At 46.0% G+C, this 19,166-nt stretch overlaps 1 long non-coding RNA gene across 1 annotated transcript; it reads left to right on the top strand.

The window, feature by feature from the left end:
- The first annotated feature begins 7,703 nt into the window (after nucleotides 1-7,703).
- On the top strand, nucleotides 7,704-8,131 carry LOC310769673. Its single transcript, XR_014551787.1, has 2 exons — nucleotides 7,704-7,845; nucleotides 7,973-8,131. It is a non-coding gene; the product is annotated as an uncharacterized lncRNA (long non-coding RNA).
- Nucleotides 8,132-19,166: the final 11,035 nt, after the last annotated feature.

Genomic DNA, 19,166 nt, shown 5'->3' on the forward strand with positions numbered 1-19,166 from the left:
GTGGGGGCCATGAAAGCAGGGGATAAGGAAAGAGCATTCTCCCCTCCTGTTCAGCAATGGGTATGCAGAAGAATTACTGCCTCTTGACTGTGGAGGCAGAGCATAGCCATTGTGGCAAGTAGCCACTGAGAGCTTTTCCCACTATGAATTTGTCTAGTTTAAAGCCACCCAAGTTGGCTGCAGTCACTGCCTCCTGTGGCAGTGAGTTCCACAGTTTAACTCTGCACTGCATGAAGAAGCACTTGTTTTTATCTGTCCCGAATCTTGCAATGTTCAGCTTCATTCAATGCCCCTGAGTTCTAGAGTTGAGAGAGAGAGAGAGAGAGAGAGAGAGAGAGAAACCCCCTCTCTATTCACTTTCCCCATGCTATAAAATGATAAGCTTCTATGCATTGCAGCAGGGTTGGACTTGATGACCTTTGGGGGTCCCTTCCAACTGTATGATTCTATGTCACCTCTTAACTCTCCTTTTGGGACGCGGGTGGTGCTGTGGTCTAAACCACAGAGCCTAGGGCTTGCCAATCAGAAGGTCGGTGGTTCGAATCCCCGCGACGGGGTGAGCTCCCGTTGTTCGGTCCCTGCTCCTGCCAACCTAGCAGTTCGAAAGCACATTAAAGTGCAAGTAGATAAATAGGTACCGCTCCGGCAGGAAGGTAAACGGCATTTCCGTGCGCTGATCTGGTTCGCCAGAAGCGGCTTAGTCATGCTGGCCACAAGACCTGGAAGCTGTCTGCGGACAAACGCCAGCTCCCTTGGCTTATAGAGGGAGATGAGCACACATCCCCAGAGTCGTCCACAACTAGACTTAATGGTCAGGGGTACCTTTACCTTTGCTAACTCTCCTTTTCTGGAAACTAGACAGTCCCAAATGATGCAACCTCTTCGGCCAAGGCTCAGCATATATTCCGATCTAATAAAAGACAAACGGCAGCGACAAGCTTCGCACAGTGCTGCTAGCTGTGCTTCTTTGCACTGCGTGAAATTTTCCCCTCGAGGAAAATGTTAGCGTTCGCATCCCGTCGCTTCGGAAACTAAGATGGTCCTTAGCCCTAAGGAAGCATCCCGAATTCCTTTAGCTGCAGTTCTCTCCTAACGCCACCAGGGTGGGCTATTGCTCTATAGGTGTGCAAGTGGCCTGTGGCTTCCCTATTCTCATTCATTCACGAACTTCAGAAATAGAGAGAAGGGACTCTCCTTGTAGCACCGTCAATGATTGCACCAACCGGGGTTTTTCTTGGTGCAGGATGCCATTTGCGTGCAGCTAGTCCCATTCAAGGAGACATGTTGCAGACAATAGCAATGGTGGACAGGTGCTTAAAAAGAAGCACCCTTCCTGTAGCTCACTGGTTAGAGCATCCGCTTTGTGTGCAGGATGTCCTGGGAATCCTTGTTCAATCCCCACCATCACCTGGGAGCGCTGAAGGAAAAGACACCAGACTAAAATTCTGCAGAGCTCCTGCCTGTCTAAACATTAGGAAGAAGGTTTCTGACGAAAAGAGTTTCTGACCCTGGGGGGTCCCTTGTGTTATAAGAATTTTAAGGTCTTAGATATGTAATAAATGTACCAAGCAAACAAACAAACAAACAAGCAAACAAGCCACATGTCTGAAACCCCACAGAAAAGAAAGTCCTGAACAAATTGACCTCAAATATTTCTCTGCAAGTTCAAAGTGGGAAACCTCCCCATTGTCTCTTTCCTCACAAGGGCACATTTAAGATATGAATAGGGTGTGAGCCTGTGACCTGGCTCAGGAACTAAGTATTCATCATTACAAATGACTGGCCGGGCTCCTCAGGGTATCCAATCAAGTAAGCATTAACAGGTAACCTGCCAGACAGGAGATAAACAATGACAGGAGATAAACAATGTACTCAGATTTCTGTTGTAGACTGCCCTTTCTGTGATGTAGGTATGGTGTTTCTGGGGGTGGTCTTGGACTCCAGGGTGAGCAATTTAAAATGTCTTTATAAAGGCGGACACACCTGGGTTCTGGGTCCTCCTCCTCCTGCGTGTGAAGGGGGCACCCTGTTGGAACAGTTCAATAAAGATCAGGCTTACTAGCTGCTTTGCTTCTCAGTATTCTCTGGTTGGCCTCTGTTATTTTTCTCTGACTGATGGAGAACCAACAAAGGACTCTACAAGGGCTCTTGTGTACCCCATAAGAGAATAAGGGCAGATTTCCGTTTATTACACTTGCAACTCTACAATGGGTCTGACTCATTGCAAGGCGGCTAGCTGACTTTAATTGTTGTGCTGAAGAGGAGATTGCAGCAAGACTAGCTTGCTTAATGTGGGTTGATCTGAACCAGCAAAAAGCATCCACATTGTATGCAGAAAGGTCCCAGGTTTAGTTCCTGACGTCTCCAGGTATGGCTAAGAGAGGACACCAGTCTTCATTCCTGGGGAGCTGCTGCCAATCAGTGTAGACCAGAGGTTTTTGAGTCCACGGCTCCTTTGACCAAGTACCTTCTTTCTGTGGCACCCCTGTGGGGATCAGGAGCCCAGCTATGTCACCCCTTGCCTGCAGAGCTGGCAGCCTCTCACCCTTTTTCAAATACCCTCCCTTGCAGAGTTTTCCCTCAGACTCCTCTCTTCTCCCCTCTCCTTGGGAGTCCTCTGGGCAGCCGCCCCTGGTCTTTGAGCTGCCTCCCCTGCCCCAAAGAGTGGTGCCCCCTCACACTGCCCCACAGGGGCCTGGGAAGCACCCCCTGGCCTGCTGCAGAGGCACCATTCTCCTGGGGAGCTTGTAGCCAGGGCTGCTGCAACGAACAGCTGTGCAAGCCTTTGGGAGGCAGAGACGAGAGAGGGCACATCAGAGGAGGGAGGGAGGGAGGGAAGGAAGGAAGGAAGGAAGGAAGGAAGGAAAGAAGGAAGGAAGGAAGCCAGAGGCCAGTGTTGCCCACAGCACCCCTGACCATCATTCAAGGCACCCCAGGGTGCCATGGCTCCCTGGTTGAAAACCACTGGTGTAGGCAACACTGAGCTGGCTAGACCAAGGCTTTGACTCAGCATTTGGAGGCCTCCTATGTTTCTGCGCCTTGAATAGCTGCGTGGAAGAGGGGATTTCATTGAGCCCAGCTTGCTTAGTCAGCAGCATGGAGAAACTGAAACATGATCCACTAGCAAAACCCAGTAGTATCCTATCTTGCGTAGGGCAGACAATGTCCCTCCTTGCTTCCGCCCACCTCCTGCTTCTAACCATGCCTAACTGTAGCTTGATAAAGCAGCCGTGAGCCAGTGATAAAGCTTATCTGCCCTTTCTGAACCAAATCAAGCCACTGTAGCGTGTGAAGCTAGAGAGACCAGTGAACAAGCTGGTCGCTCTTTATCTGGGCTGTGCGCTTATCCAGAAAGGTGAGAGAGGCCTTTTGTTCCGTTTCCTTCAAAATGCCTTTGCAGCTTATCTTGGCCCAGCTAGGGCGGGCTTAACAGATGAGGCAAACAGTTCCCGACTTTGGATTTTGGAAAGGCCAAAATCCAAACCGGGAAGTAACTTGTACCCTCCAACATTTCTCCGATGAAAATAAGGACACCCGATTCCATAACAACAACAACAACAACAACATTTATACCCTGCTCATAATATCTGGGCGGTTTCCAACGCATATAAAAACATAATAAAACATTAAGCATTAAATAACTCCCCCCTACAGGACTGCCTTCAGATGTCTTCTCAAGGTGTTATAGTTACTTTATCTCCTTGGATTGGGGGGAGGAACACATAACTCCATACCTTCCAACATTTCTCCAATGAAAATACAGACATCCCAAGGAAAAGTGGGACATTCTGGGGTCAAATCAGAAACCGGGATGGTTTCTGTAAATCAGGGACTGTCCCTGGAAAATAGGAGGGTCTGGTAACTGTTTTTTTAACTGGGGTGTGTTTGCAATTGTTTCAGTTGCTTTGATATATATATATATAATTGTTTTATACATATAGATTGCATTGCAAATCATTTTGTGATGCATCATAGGAAGTGATTCATAAATGCGGGTTTACCCTTGGGCCTGATCCGGAGGCTCTAGTTTGTGCAAAACACTGCTGCTAGATTGCCAATGGGGACAGACTATCGCCAGCACATCCCTTCCAGCGCTCAAAAGATTTCACTGGTTGCTCATATGCTACCAGACCAGGTTCAAGGTCCTTGTATTAATTTACAAGGCTCTTAACAATTTGGGTCCAGGATATCTCAGGAACTGCCTAAACCCTTATACCCCAAGCGGATCCCTGAGATTTTCTGGGAAGTCACTGTTAATGCTCCCTCAAGCCTCAAGCCACAAAGCTTCTATCCACCAGGAATTGTGCTCAGAAACTTACTGGGAGTCAATGTAGGTCTTTCAGGACCGGTGCTATATGGTTCCAGCAGCTGCTACCAGTCTCCAGTCTAGCTGCTGCATTCTGGATTAGTCTAGCTATCATGCTGGAGGAGCTTTGCTTACTAAGTTTCTGCTGGTCATGTTAAAGACACAAGAGCGCAGCCAGGAAAAAATTTGGCAACCTTTGCTGATGACATTTGAGAAGCATGGTGACCAAATTTTCCCTCACAGGGCTCCTGTGCTGTTAATAGCTTCTGAACAAGCAAGCAAGCAAACACTTAGAAGGAAACATTTTCGTGGCATGAAGATAAGTGGTAGGAACAAGTTGCACCTCTTAGAAACTTTTCTGAGTCCAGCAGCTGTTAAATGTGCAGGAGCTCTTCCAGGGGGTAAAAGCTAACAACCTCAACCATTAAACTTTTCAGACTGGTTATTAAAATTCTTCACCGGATTTTACAAGGTTGCCTGAATTAATTAGCCCTCTCAGTCCCTTAGTTTTGTAACTGTTTTTGAGCCCTTGAAATGGTTGCTTCTCGTACCTACGGGACCGCCTCTCCTGGTATGCCCCACAAAGAAACCTACGGTCTGCAAATAAAAACATCCTGAAGGTCCCAGGCCTCAGAGAGGTTAGGCTGGCCTCAACTAGAGCCAGGGCCTTCTCGGCTGCGGCTCCAATCTGGTGGAACGCTCTGTCACAAGAGACTAGGGCCCTGCGGGACCTGACATCTTTCCGCAGGGCCTGCAAGACAAAGTTGTTCCACCAGGCCTTTGGTCAGGGCGCAGCCTGACTCCCTCCTCTGGCAACCTGCACAGAGTTTTGCTTAATGGTTGCCATCAACTTGATTTTAATTAATTTTTATAATGAAATATTTTTAGAATGTTGGTTTATTTGATTGTTTGATTATTTGATTGTTGTTAGCCGCCCTGAGCCCGGCTTCGGCTGGGGAGGGCGGGATATAAATAAAAATTTATTATTATTATTATTTAAAACTTGCCTCCCCCCCCCACTAAATATACTTTCTACTCCGCCAACCCGAAACCGATGATCAGAGCTGATGATTCACACTGTACATTTAAAGCATCTGACTTGCCCCATAGCATCCTGGGAAGTGTAGTTTGTTCAGGGTGCTGGGTATTGTGGCTCTGTAAGGGGGAAACCACAGTTCCCAGGATTCTTTGGAGGAAGTCACGTGTTTTAAATGCGTGGTGTAGATCTGCCCACGGATACTTCCTGATGTTGGGTGGTGAAGTGAAAAACAAGAAGTCTTCTGCAAACCTGCTATTGTTGCCCTCGAGGGCCTGCAGCTAGGAGGCACTGATCTCAATGCAGGCATAAACAGAGGCGTAGCAAGCCCCCTGCTGACATCGCAAGGAAGCTTCCTAACAACAAAGCAGTGGCCCTTTCTGAGCCTGCTTCTTCCCAAGCAAGGGCACAGTGAGGGCGCTTTCCGCTGGGGGGCGGTGAGGGTTCTTTGCCATGCAGACCCAGTCCTCTTGGCCGGAGGCACAACTTGCTTTAGGATGCTGTCTCTCCCTGGAAAGTCAGATACAGTGGTACCTCAGGTTACAGACGCTTCAGGTTACAGACGCTTCAGGTTACAGACTCCGCTAACTCTGAAGTAGTACCTCAGGTTAAGAACTTTACCTCAGGATGAGAACAGAAATTGCACAGTGGCAGCGGGAGGCCCCATTAGCTAAAGTGGTGCTTCAGGTTAAGAACAGTTTCAGGTTAAGAACGGACCTCCAGAACGAATTAAGTTCTTAACCTGAGGTACCACTGTACTCCAAAGGGAGGGCTGCCCCACAGTTAGATAACCACACATGGTAGAGCATCTGCTTTTCGTGCAGGAGATTCCAGGTTGCATTCCTAACATCTCCAGGTAGAGCTTGTGTCCTTTTCCATTATACACACCGACAAGTGGGAAACACTGGCCTACGAGCGCTCCAGTAGGAGAACAGCCTTTACCAAAGGTGTCATGGGCTTTGAAGACGCTCGAACTCAGGACGAAAGGGAGAAATGCACTAAGAGGAAGGCACGCTTGGCAAACCCTCACCGTGATCAACTCCTGCCCGGAAACCAACGTCCCCACTGTGGAAGGACGTGTGGATCCAGAATTGGCCTCGACAGTCACTTACGGACTCACTGTTAAAACCATGTTTATGGAAGACAATCTTACTCAGCTACGAGTGGCTGCCAAAGAAGAAGCGCTTTTTTTGTTGCAGAAGAAAATCCTCACCCCCCCATTTATATATTAAAAAGTGCATCGATTCATAGAATTGTATAAGTGGAAGGGACCCTGAGGGTCATCTAGTCCAACCCCCTGCAATGCAGGAATCTGAACTAAAGCATCCATGACAAATGACCATCCTTCGAGGGACTGTCAAGGAACAATCCTCTAACTCAGGTTTGGGGAGTCATTGGCCCTCCAGATGTTGCCCCAGGAAGAACGGTCAGTGACTAGGGATTATGGGAGGTGTGCTCCAGCAACATCTGGCGGGCCAAAGGTTCCTTGCACATGCTGTTAACTGAAGGAGCTCTCTGTTTGGAAGGGCTGCCTGGTGTGAAGCTGAAGAACCACAAGAAGGAAGATCAGGAGTCTGGAAATAGCTGCCCTTTAGTACTCGATCAGCAGACATTTGACCCCTGACCCCCAGGAGTCTTCCCCATGATGGTGAGATGTTTTGCATCATAAACTGCAGTATTCCCACCCCCACCCCCGAATTTGTGTCTATAGATAGTGCGTACAAATGTTATGCAATTCTGTAACAACCCATTTTTGGGTGACGATGGCTGTTGAAGGATTGCACAATGTCATGTGATTTATTTAAAAGTGACCCTCTTATGCTTGGGCATTTTCACTTTCTGGGAGGAGGAGGAAGACAATGTGATTTAGTGGTTAGTGCGTCAGGCTAGGACCTGGGAGACCGGGGTTCAAATCCTCACATGGCCATGCCAGTGGCATAGCATGGGTTGCCTGTGCCTGGGGCTGTGTGGAGGTGTGGGTGGGTGGGAAACAGACAGAGTACGCATGCCCATTCAGCTGCCTAATGGAAGTGTCTCCATCACCCAGGAAATTGTAGCCACAGAGACAGGAAAAGAAGAGTCGTTCTGTTGTCTGGAGAGGCCACTTTTTGCTTCGCATGGAGAAGCCGTTTTCAATGGAGCCTGTGCAGCTGTATTGAGGCACCACCAGGTGTTGAAATCTTATGCCCCTAACAATTTCATGCCCGGGGCAACTGGCCCTGTGCCCCCCGCCTTGCTATGCCACTGGGCAGTGAAGCTTCCTGGGTGCCTTTGGGCTGCCTCTCAGACTAACCTACCTCACAGGGTTGTTAATGGGGATTAAAATGGGGAGGGGGGAAACCACGAGCCCCTTGGAGAAAAGACTGGGAGAAATGTGCATCACAGAGAAGATGGTGAGGTGCCCCTCTGTGTTGACCCAGATGCGGAAGGGGACCAGAAGCTCAAGCCTGAGATGCCACATTCCTTACATAGAGTCCCCGATTTGCGGTTTTAGCCAAATGTGGTAAGCCTCTAAAGAGATTAGCGATGCATTTGTTTTTCTTTCTTGGGTGCTGCTGGAGAAATGGGTGTCTGCAGAAAATGTGTTTTTCCACTTGCCTAGAACAAAGTTTTTATTCTCTCTCTTGCAGGGCTCCTCCTGTGCTTAACAGGCAGTAATCCAAGAGACGAAACTTTTTCCCATCACTGCACCTGCTGAAATTCCGCACCGTACACTGTCCTGTTCCGCCCTGCTGAAATCCCCTCTCCTGCACAACTATTAAAAAGTGCAAGAGCCCTGCCTTCTGCAACATCTGACCATCCTACACAGCAGTCAGCCAGTGTAGCTGACCAACTAGGACCAGATGGATGGGATTTGGGGGGGTTAGGGGTGGGGAGGTGTAATTCTGCAATACGACATTGCCCCAATAATGGTCCATTAATGGTGGGATTATCCTGGGCTGGCCACACATCCTTCCATGATTTTAGCTGTGCTGCGATGCTTCCCCAGAGTTATTGCATTATTGTCATCTGGAGTGTCAAGCTTGCATTACAGCCCAACGAAAGCAGGACGAAAAATAAACTGGAGCACTTTTGGTATGAAAAGCTACAGAATTTCATTCTTGATAATAGCCATTATAAAAGCTTTGCCAGCTACATTTCTGCTGGTTAGGCAGCTGCAGTGATCCAGGAGTCCTGTTTAAAAAAAAAAGGGAAGGAGAGAAACAGCCTTAAGCTCTACCAGTTGGATTTCTGCTTGTAGTGCAATGGTTAAATGGCAGCAATAGAGAGATTTGGAATGTGGCACAGCATAGCATTCAATGGTATGTCACCTTTAGGCTGCCAGGATTACTTTTGCATTATGAGAGCAAGTTCAACAGGTGAAGCTTTTCCACTTGTTGCTCCTCCATCGCTGGAGAGACTTTCCTGATTGTCTGCTGGCCATGAAACTGCGAAAACATCCAAGGGCCCCAGCAGGAAAATATATTGACAACACTTTGTTATTGTATCTGAGAAGCATGGGTTGCTAAATCCGGTGGCCAACTTTTCATTGAGTCCACCTACGTATTTTTAAATTATTGGCTTAAATTACAATTTGTAGATGGAGGAAAGTTCCTCAAAATAGACCTTTCCAACAAGAAATTTCTTCTGGCTTCTCAGCTGGAACAACCCTTTCCATGGCTCTATTTTCTACTTTTGATTAAACAGAGAAAACTACCTTATAAAGAATCATAGGAAAGGTGATTCACATGTTACATTGAACAAGTGCCCCTGTATTCACAAATAGCTGACCTGGACATTGGTACATTTATTGACACGTAGCCTTCAGTGAGTGTACAGTCTGCATATATCTCAGCAAGTATACACTCTTTCCATTAGGGAGACTTTGCATATCAGTAGCAGGAGTAATTCGTTATATGCCCCCCATCTGACTGCGTTGCCCCAGCCTCTCTGGTCTACAGGAGTGTCAACTTGGCCCCGTGACCATGGGTGCCTGGGGCTGTGGGTGCCATGCACCGTGCATGGCCCTGGCACTGAAATTTGTGAGTGCCCGGCCACTTCATGGGGAATTTTGTGGGTGGTTGGGCACTCAGGGCCCCAGGGAATTGGCACCTATGTTGGGCTGTTTCCAGTGAGTTATAAAACTGCAATAAAACACCACACATTAAAAAACTTCCCTATACAGGGCTGTCTTCAAATGTCTTCTAAAAGTCAGATAGTAGTTTATTTCCTTGGCATCTGATGGGAGGGCGTTCCGCAGGAAGAGAGCCACTACTGAGAAGACCCTGTGCCTGGTTCCCTGTAACCTCAGTTAACTTCACAGTGAGGCAAATGCAAGAAGGCCCTCAGAGCTGGACCTCAGTGTCTGGGATGAACGGTGTGGGTAGCGATGCCAGACCCTTCAAGTACCTCCATTTTCCAGGGACGTCCCTGATTTAGAGAAGCCGTCCCAGTTTCTGATTTGATCCCAGAATGTTCCACTTTTCCTTAGGATGTCCCTGTTGTCATTGGAGAAACGTTGGAGGGTATGGAGTTTTCTGACCCCTGGGCCAGCTGAAGGAAATCCTGTATAGGGAAGTTTTAAAAAATGTTTAATGTTTTATTATGTTTTTATATATGTTGGAAGCTGCCCAGAGTGGTTGGGGCAACCCAGTAAGATGTGTGGGGTATAAACAGTAAAATTATCATTATGGAATGGGACGTCACTATTTTCATTGGAGAAATGTTGGAAGGTATGAGATGCTCCTTCAGGTATACAGGGCCGAAGCCATTTAGGGCCTTAAAAGTCAACACCAGCTCTTTGAATTGTGTTTGGAAACATACTGGGGCCTGATGTAGATCCTTCAGGACCAACAGCCGCTCCCAGCCACCAGTCTAGCAACTGCTTTCTCCGTTAGTTTAAGTTTCCGAGTCACCTTCAAAGGAGCAAAGTGCTACTCTTTCCTGTCTCAAGTTCATTTGCACATTGAGATAAAATTGCAAAACACAGATCAGATTTGCCTAGAATCTCCGAGTATTGAAATCTGACAGCTGAAGCAAGCATTTGCAGAGTAATTTTTTTTGCAAATGTTGCAAACTCACCAAGATCTAAATCTACTGATCCTGTCTTAAAAGCATGGCGGCATGTAGATCATGAATGTTGTCGCCAGTACCCATCTGGCTCCCATGAAACCTGCAGGCAGCAAGATAAACTGAAATCAAATGGGTATCTTATCACTTGCGTCACCTCAAGTTGCATGGGAAGGATCACCGCTAGGCACGGAGGCAGGAAATCTGGGCAAATTTAGTTCTTCTTTTTCCCTCCCTCTTTTCGACTAAAAATAGCAATCATACGTGCTTGCGGGTTTCTTGTTTTTAAAAGAATTGTTTGTGAGGTTGACCTAAATCTCACAATTTGGGCTTTTCAGAAGTTGGCTAGACCTCCTAATTCACAGCCTAAACCTGCATCAAATTAGATTGCAAACCTGCCAACTTCATGTCTGGATAGACTTGTCTACATAGGCCTAGATATTATTTTCATAATAGCTTGCTTGTGCAGTCTTTCCCCCAAACAAATTATCAGTTAAGGGGAAGACTATATACAGTGGTACCTCGGGTTACATACGCTTCAGGTTACATACGCTTCAGGTTACAGACTCCGCTAACCCAGAAATAGTGCTTCAAATTAAGAACTTTGCTTCAGGATTAGAACAGAAATTGCGAAGCGGAGGCGCGGCAGCAGCAGGAGGCCCCATTAGCTAAAGTGGTGCTTCAGGTTAAGAACAGTTTCAGGTTAAGTATGGACCTCCGCAACGAATTAAGTACTTAACCCGAGGTACCACTGTAGTTATCAAAAAAAGAAGAAGAAAGTTCTAAAGTTCGACTAAGATCCCCAGAAATTTCCAAGCAATCCACGGTGTGTGTGTGTGTGTGTGTGTGTGTGTGTGTGTGTGGTTAGGATGGCTGTCCTGGTTCTGGACGTTGCGTGACCTGGAGACATTAGCAGGTGATGTTGCTTTGATTTGGGATCATGCAAAACTTCACTCCTGATTTTGAAATTCAGAGATCTGCTGTTCAGGGTTTCCAGATCAAGATCATCCAAGACCCTGAGATCTCAAGAGCCAAACATGAAACAGAGGTGCAGCCCTTGGAGATGTCACGGGAGTGTGTCCTGGAGATGGAGGTTAATTGGGAGAGGGGAGGAGGGCAGACCTTGCAGAGTACTGTATCTATGCTGTGATTTGCTGGCAGGTGGACAAGTGTGCCTTATCTATAGTGCCCACCTGGAGATTCAAGTCCTCCACCTCTAAGCGGTTTACATAAAATAGAAAATATTTATTTGAAAATGCCAGTAACCTGCAACTTTATAAAAACAAACAGAGATGAAATGTATCAAAGCGTACGAAAAATCAGCAATTCTTTTTTTATTGAGTTTTATAAATACAAAAAGCAAAAAAAAGCAAAATAAAAAACATAGAAATACATAGACAAACAAAAAATAAACTGCTGTTTACACAAACAAGAATTGTACCCACCCCCGTGACTGCACAGTTCTTAGCACAAAATATGCACAACAAAATTGCATGTCTGGGGACGAGTCTTGCCTAAACAAAAACAGTTTTAGGAAGTGCTGGGGGAAAATACAGCGAAGGTGCATGCCCTCATATCAATGGGTAGTGGTATTCCCATTTATTTTGGAAAGGGTGGCAAAGTGAAATTTCAAGTAAGCCACACCTTCTGAAATAATTCTTCTTCTTAAACCCTGCCTATCCTCCTAAGAATCCCCGCCTTTTTTACAATCTCCCACCTCCAGCATTTCATAAGCCGCCCAGAGAATTTATGCCATGGGGCAGCCAGTAAATAAACAGATACATACATTTGGTCAGGGGAAAAATCTGTAAGTATAAATCAGTGACACCATTTCAGGATGCTCAAATTCGGCCACCCAAAACGGCCATGGCACTATACCTTTTGGTGGGTAGCTGACCTCCATTTGTTTTTGATCTGTTGAATTCACTTCTGTTTCCTTCCTTCTCTTCCTTCAAAGCATAGCCCAAAGCTTGTTCTCTCCTGGATCCATTTCTGAATGCCCAGCCCACTGTATTGGGATCACCCTGGCAAGTAACTGGCTCTGACAAACTCAAAGGAGGAGCTGGTTAGATCTTATTACATCTGTGCTTTCATTCCAGGGAACTCCTCATCCAGGGGCTGAAACTCTCAATCTTTCCAGGACAAGCCAAGACGGCAACTTCCGGTGGCTTCCCCGCCCATCACAGAAATAGCACTTGTGTGTCATAATGGCCCCTTCTATGAATCATAATTTCTCTCCTTCTCCATGGCTGGTGCACCATTATTCAGAGCCGAGAGGAATCCTGGGATTATCTTATGCAATAAATGCCCTGTGTTTCATCGCTGACTCCCAGAGGCATTTGGAGGTCTATTAAGCACATTCTGAAAGGCCGTTGTGACACAGAAGCGCTGTTTTTGCAAGGGCTTGTGGGTTGAACCTCAGGGCCTCAGAAGAGCCCTGATGCACCAGTCCAACGGCCCATCAAGTCCAGCATCCAACTCTCACTGTGGCCACCCAGAGGCCTGAGGGAAAGCCTCAAGCAGCACCCGAGTGCAAGACCACTTTCCCCTCCCGTGGTTTCCAACAACAGATTTTCAGAAGCATAGCTGCCTCCACCTGTGGAGGCTGAGTGGAGCCATCCCAGCTAGAAGCCATCAATAGCCCTCTGCTTCACGAGCATCCTCTGCGACTGCATCCTACAGGTTGCAGAAAACATCACTACAGTGGTACCTCGGGTTACAGACGCTTCAGGTTACAGGCACGTCAGGTTACAGACTCCGCTAACCCAGAAATAGTACCTCGGGTTAAGAACTTTGCTTCAGGATGAGAACAGAAATTGTGTGGCGGCGGCGTGGCGGCAGCGGGAGGCCCCATTAGCTCAAGTGGTACCTCAGGTTAAGAACAGTTTCAGGTTAAGAACGGACCTCCAGAATGAATTAAGTTCTTAACCTGAGGTACCACTGTATTAGGTATCACAAAGGCCACTATCAGGGCTGGATTTAGGTATGATGAGGCCCTAAGCTACTGAAGGTAATGGGGCCCTTTATATGTCCAGCTGTCCTTTGTCAACAACAAATTGCCGCTGTTTTTTGTGTTGAATATATGCTGTATGGTAATTTATGGACCTAATAGGTATCTAAAGCCATTTGCACATAACAGTCCATGCATAATGTAGGCAGCCTATATATAAAAAGGTAAAGGTACCCCTGCCCGTACGGGCCAGTCGTGTCCGACTCTAGGGTTGCGCGCTCATCTCGCTCAAGAGGCCAGGAGCCGGCGCTGTCCGAAGACACTTCCGGGTCACGTGGCCAATGTGACTAAGCTGCATCTGGCGAGCCAGCACCAGCGCCGCACACGGAAACGCCGTTTACCTTCCCGCTATAAAGCGGTACCTATTTATCTACTTGCACTTAAGGGTGCTTTCGAACTGCTAGGTAGGCAGGAGCTGGGACCAAACGACGGGAGCTCACCCCGCCGCGGGGATTCGAACCGCCAACCTTTCGATCGGCAGGTCCTAGGCTCTGTGGTTTAACCCACAGCGCCACCCACGTCCCTCACCCTATATATAGAAATGAGCAAACCAGTGATATTTTAGGGAGCAGGCTAGCAGGCGGGGCCCATTACTTACATCACAGGAGCCTACACAACACAAAACACTGTTGCTGTATGTAGGTTTTATTTTATTTGTTTTATCTTATATTCTGGAAATGTACATCCAGGTTTTTTTTCCCTTTAAATTTTTGGGGACCCCCAAGAGAGGGGGGGCCCTAAGCTGCAGCTTGTTTAGCTTATACGTAAATCCAGCACTGTATGTGGTCTTGTCCAGAAGCTGTTGGACTCCATTTCCCCTCAGCCTCAGCTAGCATGGCCAGTGGTGAAGGATGATGGGAATTGTAGCCCCAAACGTATTGGAAGGCATCAATATAGAGGCATCATATTGACCAACTACCCCTGGCTTTAATGAACTCTCTTGTGGGTGTACATCATAAACTTGCTGTTCTAATTTATACTAGGTATTTTGTGGTTTTCATATTGTAATTTTATGTCACGAACTCACCCTGATGTATGTAGATGAAGGCAGGTATTTAATAAGTAATAATCATGATAGAAAATCTCCCCACCCTCTCTACGCATCTACATAACATTAATTTATATCCGGTAACTTTTTTATTGTTGTGTTTTATGGTGCTAGTTTAGATTATGATATCCCAGGTTTATTGCATCTCGGCACGCTCTGAAGCGTCCCTTTGAGGAGAGAGACAACGAGCAAACAGAAATACACATGTTGCAAGGTTTGTGGTTTGGGGACAGGAAGATTTGTGGAGCCAGAATGACTGTGAGGCTTCTTCAATAGACCCTGGCAAAGCTGGCTAGCACCTTTTTATTTTATTTATTTCTTGGTTAGGGAGATTACTGGCAAAATGGCTAGGAAATACCTGAATGGGTGTTTGTCTCCCTCCCTCTGATCTTAGGTGTCTAGGGGTTATTCCAGAAAACCTGCTTGTTTTCCCAACTTGTTTCCTTGGAGATTAGACGATGTTCACGATTTAATGAGCATTCACCCAGAGTTGCTTAGGGGAGGCTAAATGTCATTGCATCAAAACAAGTGTCCCACACTTTCCAATGTACAGTATCTTCCTGCCACTTTCATTATCACAAAAAGCCCAATCTCAGGGGGAAGTTATATGTCTCTACAATATATTTGCACTTGTTTGTCTTTTGGGCAACTATGAAAGACCATTCTTTTTCAACATGTGCTTTAAGTAGAGGTGTGGTGTTTTTTTTTAATAAATCCCAGTCTGTGTTCCTATTGGATTTTATTATTATTATTTTATGAAATTGTTTTTTGTTGTTAAATTGCTTTGAGGTGTTTCCTAGAAGGCAATGCATAAATGGAATGCATTAAAATGAACAGAGAGATACCTACTCGGTCATTAGGGAGAAACAGCCTGCACTTAAAAAAATAAAATAAATCAGAGCATGGAACACTTTCTACATATTTACCAAATAGGCTCTTTTTAATGTAGGGTTAGGACTTCCTGTGAGCAGGCAAGAGGGCCTAAGATATCAGCTCTGGAATGTCTGTTGAATGCCAAGGCACAATGCCCATACTCCACCTATCGGAACATGCAAAATAAATAGGAAGACGCTTCACTAAAATGTCTGATTTCACCTCTCAAAGTTTATTAAATGTGAAATTTCAAAATTCATCCCCCAGCACTGCAAGCTTCCCAGATGGCTGTCCTCCATCAGAATCAAGATGCTGTGTGTCCCTTATTTTGGTCACCTTACCCACAGAAAGTTACCTATTGCCCAGCTTGGTGGAGGGCAACCTTCCTTTCTAAACACAGAATGCCCTTTAGTTATTTCAACTAGACTGCAAAGCCAAGCAGAAAGGCAAGCGGCCAAGGCAGAAGGAAAGGCCCTCTGATTGTTGAAGGATATTGATTCAGCCACACTCAGAGATGCTGCCTTCTCACCATTGCCAGGTGCCAAAATGGCACTTCCTCTGGGTCACACAGGCGGATCACAGAGAGCACTGCAGCGGGGGCCTTGTGGACATTCCATGTGGCTGCATTTTAAAGTCGCCCAGCTGCTAAGTTTGGCTCTTCGCTGTCATTTCTCAACCACTTCTGATCCCTCGAATTTCAACAGAGGAGGGATATTCCTTGCTGGCAAGCTGGGTCTGTCCCCCCGGGTTCTCCTTTGATGGGATCCCTAAAAATAAATAAATACCCAAACCCTCCAGGATGTGCGATTGATGACTCACTGGAGTGGCATCAAACCCATTGCATCAGGCAAAAGCCAACGCCCAAAGTTGGGATGGTTGGGTGGCGCCATGGCGGGGAGAGGAGCAGGGCTTTATGTTCACACTGCGGTGAACGGCCAACCCCAGCTGAGAAGCATGTCACATGGCTCCATCCCTGCTGGATATCAAACTCTAGGAAGGCCGTGTTAAGGCCTTGCCTGGTACCCATAGGCGAGAAGGAATCACAAACTTACTATTATTGAGGGGAAGTGCGTGGAACAGGTCTCGGTGTTTCGATTTCTGGGAATGGAGTTGAGAGACGACCTAACCTGGGGAGAAAACAGCAAAGACCTGATGAAGAGAGCACAGCAGAGGTCATATTTTCTGAGAATCCTCCGGAAAAACAATCTCTCAAAGGACCTGTTGATGGCATTTTACCATTGCACTGTGGAGAGCGTATTAACTTATGGTCTGTGTGTGTGGTTTGGGAGCTGCACGGCCAGGGAAAAAACAATGCTATCCAGGGTTGTAAAGACTGCAGAGAGAATAATTGGGTGCACTCTTCCCACCTTAGATCAAATCTATGGTGCCAGGTGCCATAAGAAAGCGGCAGAGATAGCACATGACAGTACGCACCCCGGAAATGGTCTCTTTCAGCTTCTGCTTTCTGGAAGAAGGTATAGGGTTATAAAGGCCAGGACTAGCCACCTGAGAAACAGTTTCTACATAAATGCAATTCTGGTTCTAAACGCAGCATAAGGGGTCTCTGTAGTATAGTGTATTTTAAAATGGGGTTTCAGAGTTTTTAGGGTTTTTTGAATGTTTTATGTAGTTTTTCAGTTTCATTGTTCTGCATGGGACAATGACAATAAAGATATCGTATATCGTATTGTATATTGTAAACAGAATTCTATTAGGATGAGTGAGTGAGAGAGCAAGGAAGTTTGGTCAAGTTGCTCCATACTTCCCTGTACTAAGCATAGAAACTAAACGGGTGTAGGAAAGCCCCTCTCTATCCCGCATAGCATACCCTCCAACATTTCTCTAATGAAAATAGGGACGTCCAGTTCCATAATGATAATTTTACTATTTATACCCCACACATCTTACTGGGTTGCCCCAGCCACTCTGGGCAGCTTCCAACATACATAAAACATAATAAAACATTAAACTTTTTTTAAAAAAACCTTCCCTATACAGGATTGCCTTCAGATGGCTCGGGGGTCAGATAACCCCAACATGGGGACATCCTAAGGAAAAGTGGGACATTCCAGGATCAAATTAGAAACTGGGATGGCTTCCCTAAATCAGGGATGGCCCTGGAAAATAGGGACACTTGGAGGGTCTGGCTTAGAAATGCAGACAGCTGTTGAAGGAGGGACAGAGCACTCCATCTACCCTCTGCCAGCCCTCAGCTGGTCAGTAATATTCCTTGCAGGCTAGTAGCTTTTGTACACTTATTTGCAAGGCTATAATGAATGAAATAATAATAAGAATAAACTATTTCCATCCTACTTGTCTACCGATGAACCTAGTGGGTTGTTACCTAAGTTCTACTTGAAGAAGAAAATCCATTGAAATTAAAGGACATAAATTGTTATTATTATTTATTTATTTGATTCATTGAAGCCCATTAGTCATGCCCATTACTTTCAACGGGTCTACTCTGAATAATGCACAAGCCCTGGATATAGCCCAGAGCAGCTGCCAGCAAAGATTTAAATCAACAGCAATAAATTATTTCGATCCTGCTTTTATACTAATGTACTCATGAGTGGTGATCATCCTGTATACATTCCTGCAATGCAGAAATCTTTTGCCCAACTTCGGGCTCAAACTCATGACCCGGAGATAAAGAGCCTTGTGGTTTACCAACTGAGCTACATCTCTTGATTATTATTTCATTAATAGTATTTTCTGTCTAGCTTTTCTGCTGGTGTACTCAGAGCAGGGACCAGCATAGGTTTAAAAAGTAGTCACAAGAAAACAATACAGATAATCAAGCAGCTCTGTAAGCCAGTCTAGACGTTAACACAGAAAGAACAGTAAAATTGGGCGGCGGCACAATCTAAATTTGCAGACAAAAAGACTGCTGAAATAAAAATGCATTTTCTAAGGGAAAAGGCTCAAAGTTCATACATTTTTCAAGGATAAGACTGGATTAGCCACCGTTTGCGTTCCAAATCAGACAAAGCCAAGCCTGCCTGTCTGATGCATGTATCTACAAAAAATTTAAATAAGTAGTTGTGCATCACTTTTTTTGCAGGGAGGAGTGTACACTCTGAACATCTTAGCTATGCACCTAAATCATCCTATCTGAGCAGCCCTCAAGACTCCGTTGTCAACTTGGATTGATGGGGCGGCATTGCTGGTATGCAGCTGGAACAGAGATCGGTTGGCACTTGAGAGAGACTCTCCAAATACAGTTGTACCTTGGTTTTCAAAGGCCTTGTGAGTCTAACATTTTGGCTCCCGAACGCGGCAAACCCGGAAGTGAGTGTTTTGGTTTGTGAATTTTTTTGGAAGCCAAACATCTGGCGCGGCTTCCGATTGAGTGCAGGAAGCTCCTGCAGCCAATTGGAAGCTGTGCCTTGGTTTCCGAACATTTTCGGAAGTCAAATGGACTTCTGGAATGGATTCCATTTGAGAGCCAAGGTACGACTGTAACCACCTTTTGCTAGCACCCCATTGCCCAGGTGATATATAACACGTCTGAACCCTGGCTGAGCTTCAAGACTTCAGGCTGATGAGTTGCCTCCTTCCCTTCTGATTCTTCCTCTGATACCCTTTGGCTACATTCACACGATACATTTTAAACACTATTTTAAGCACGCTTTTAACAGCTGTGCCTTCCTCCCAAGAATTCTGGAAGCTGTAGTTTGTTGAAGGTGTAGAGAGGAGTTTATTTATTTTTGCTTTTTTATATCCCAACGTGCTGTGCGTAGCTCTACCTGCCTCAATATCATGCCCATACTGTCTGAACATTACAGTATGTATGGAGCATAGTTATGTAATAGCTAATCTGCAATAGGATTTCATGTTAGGA

This window comes from Podarcis filfolensis (genome assembly GCF_964270895.1).
Source record: "Podarcis filfolensis genome assembly, chromosome: 8".
In the NCBI taxonomy this organism is placed as follows: Eukaryota; Metazoa; Chordata; class Lepidosauria; order Squamata; family Lacertidae; genus Podarcis; species Podarcis filfolensis.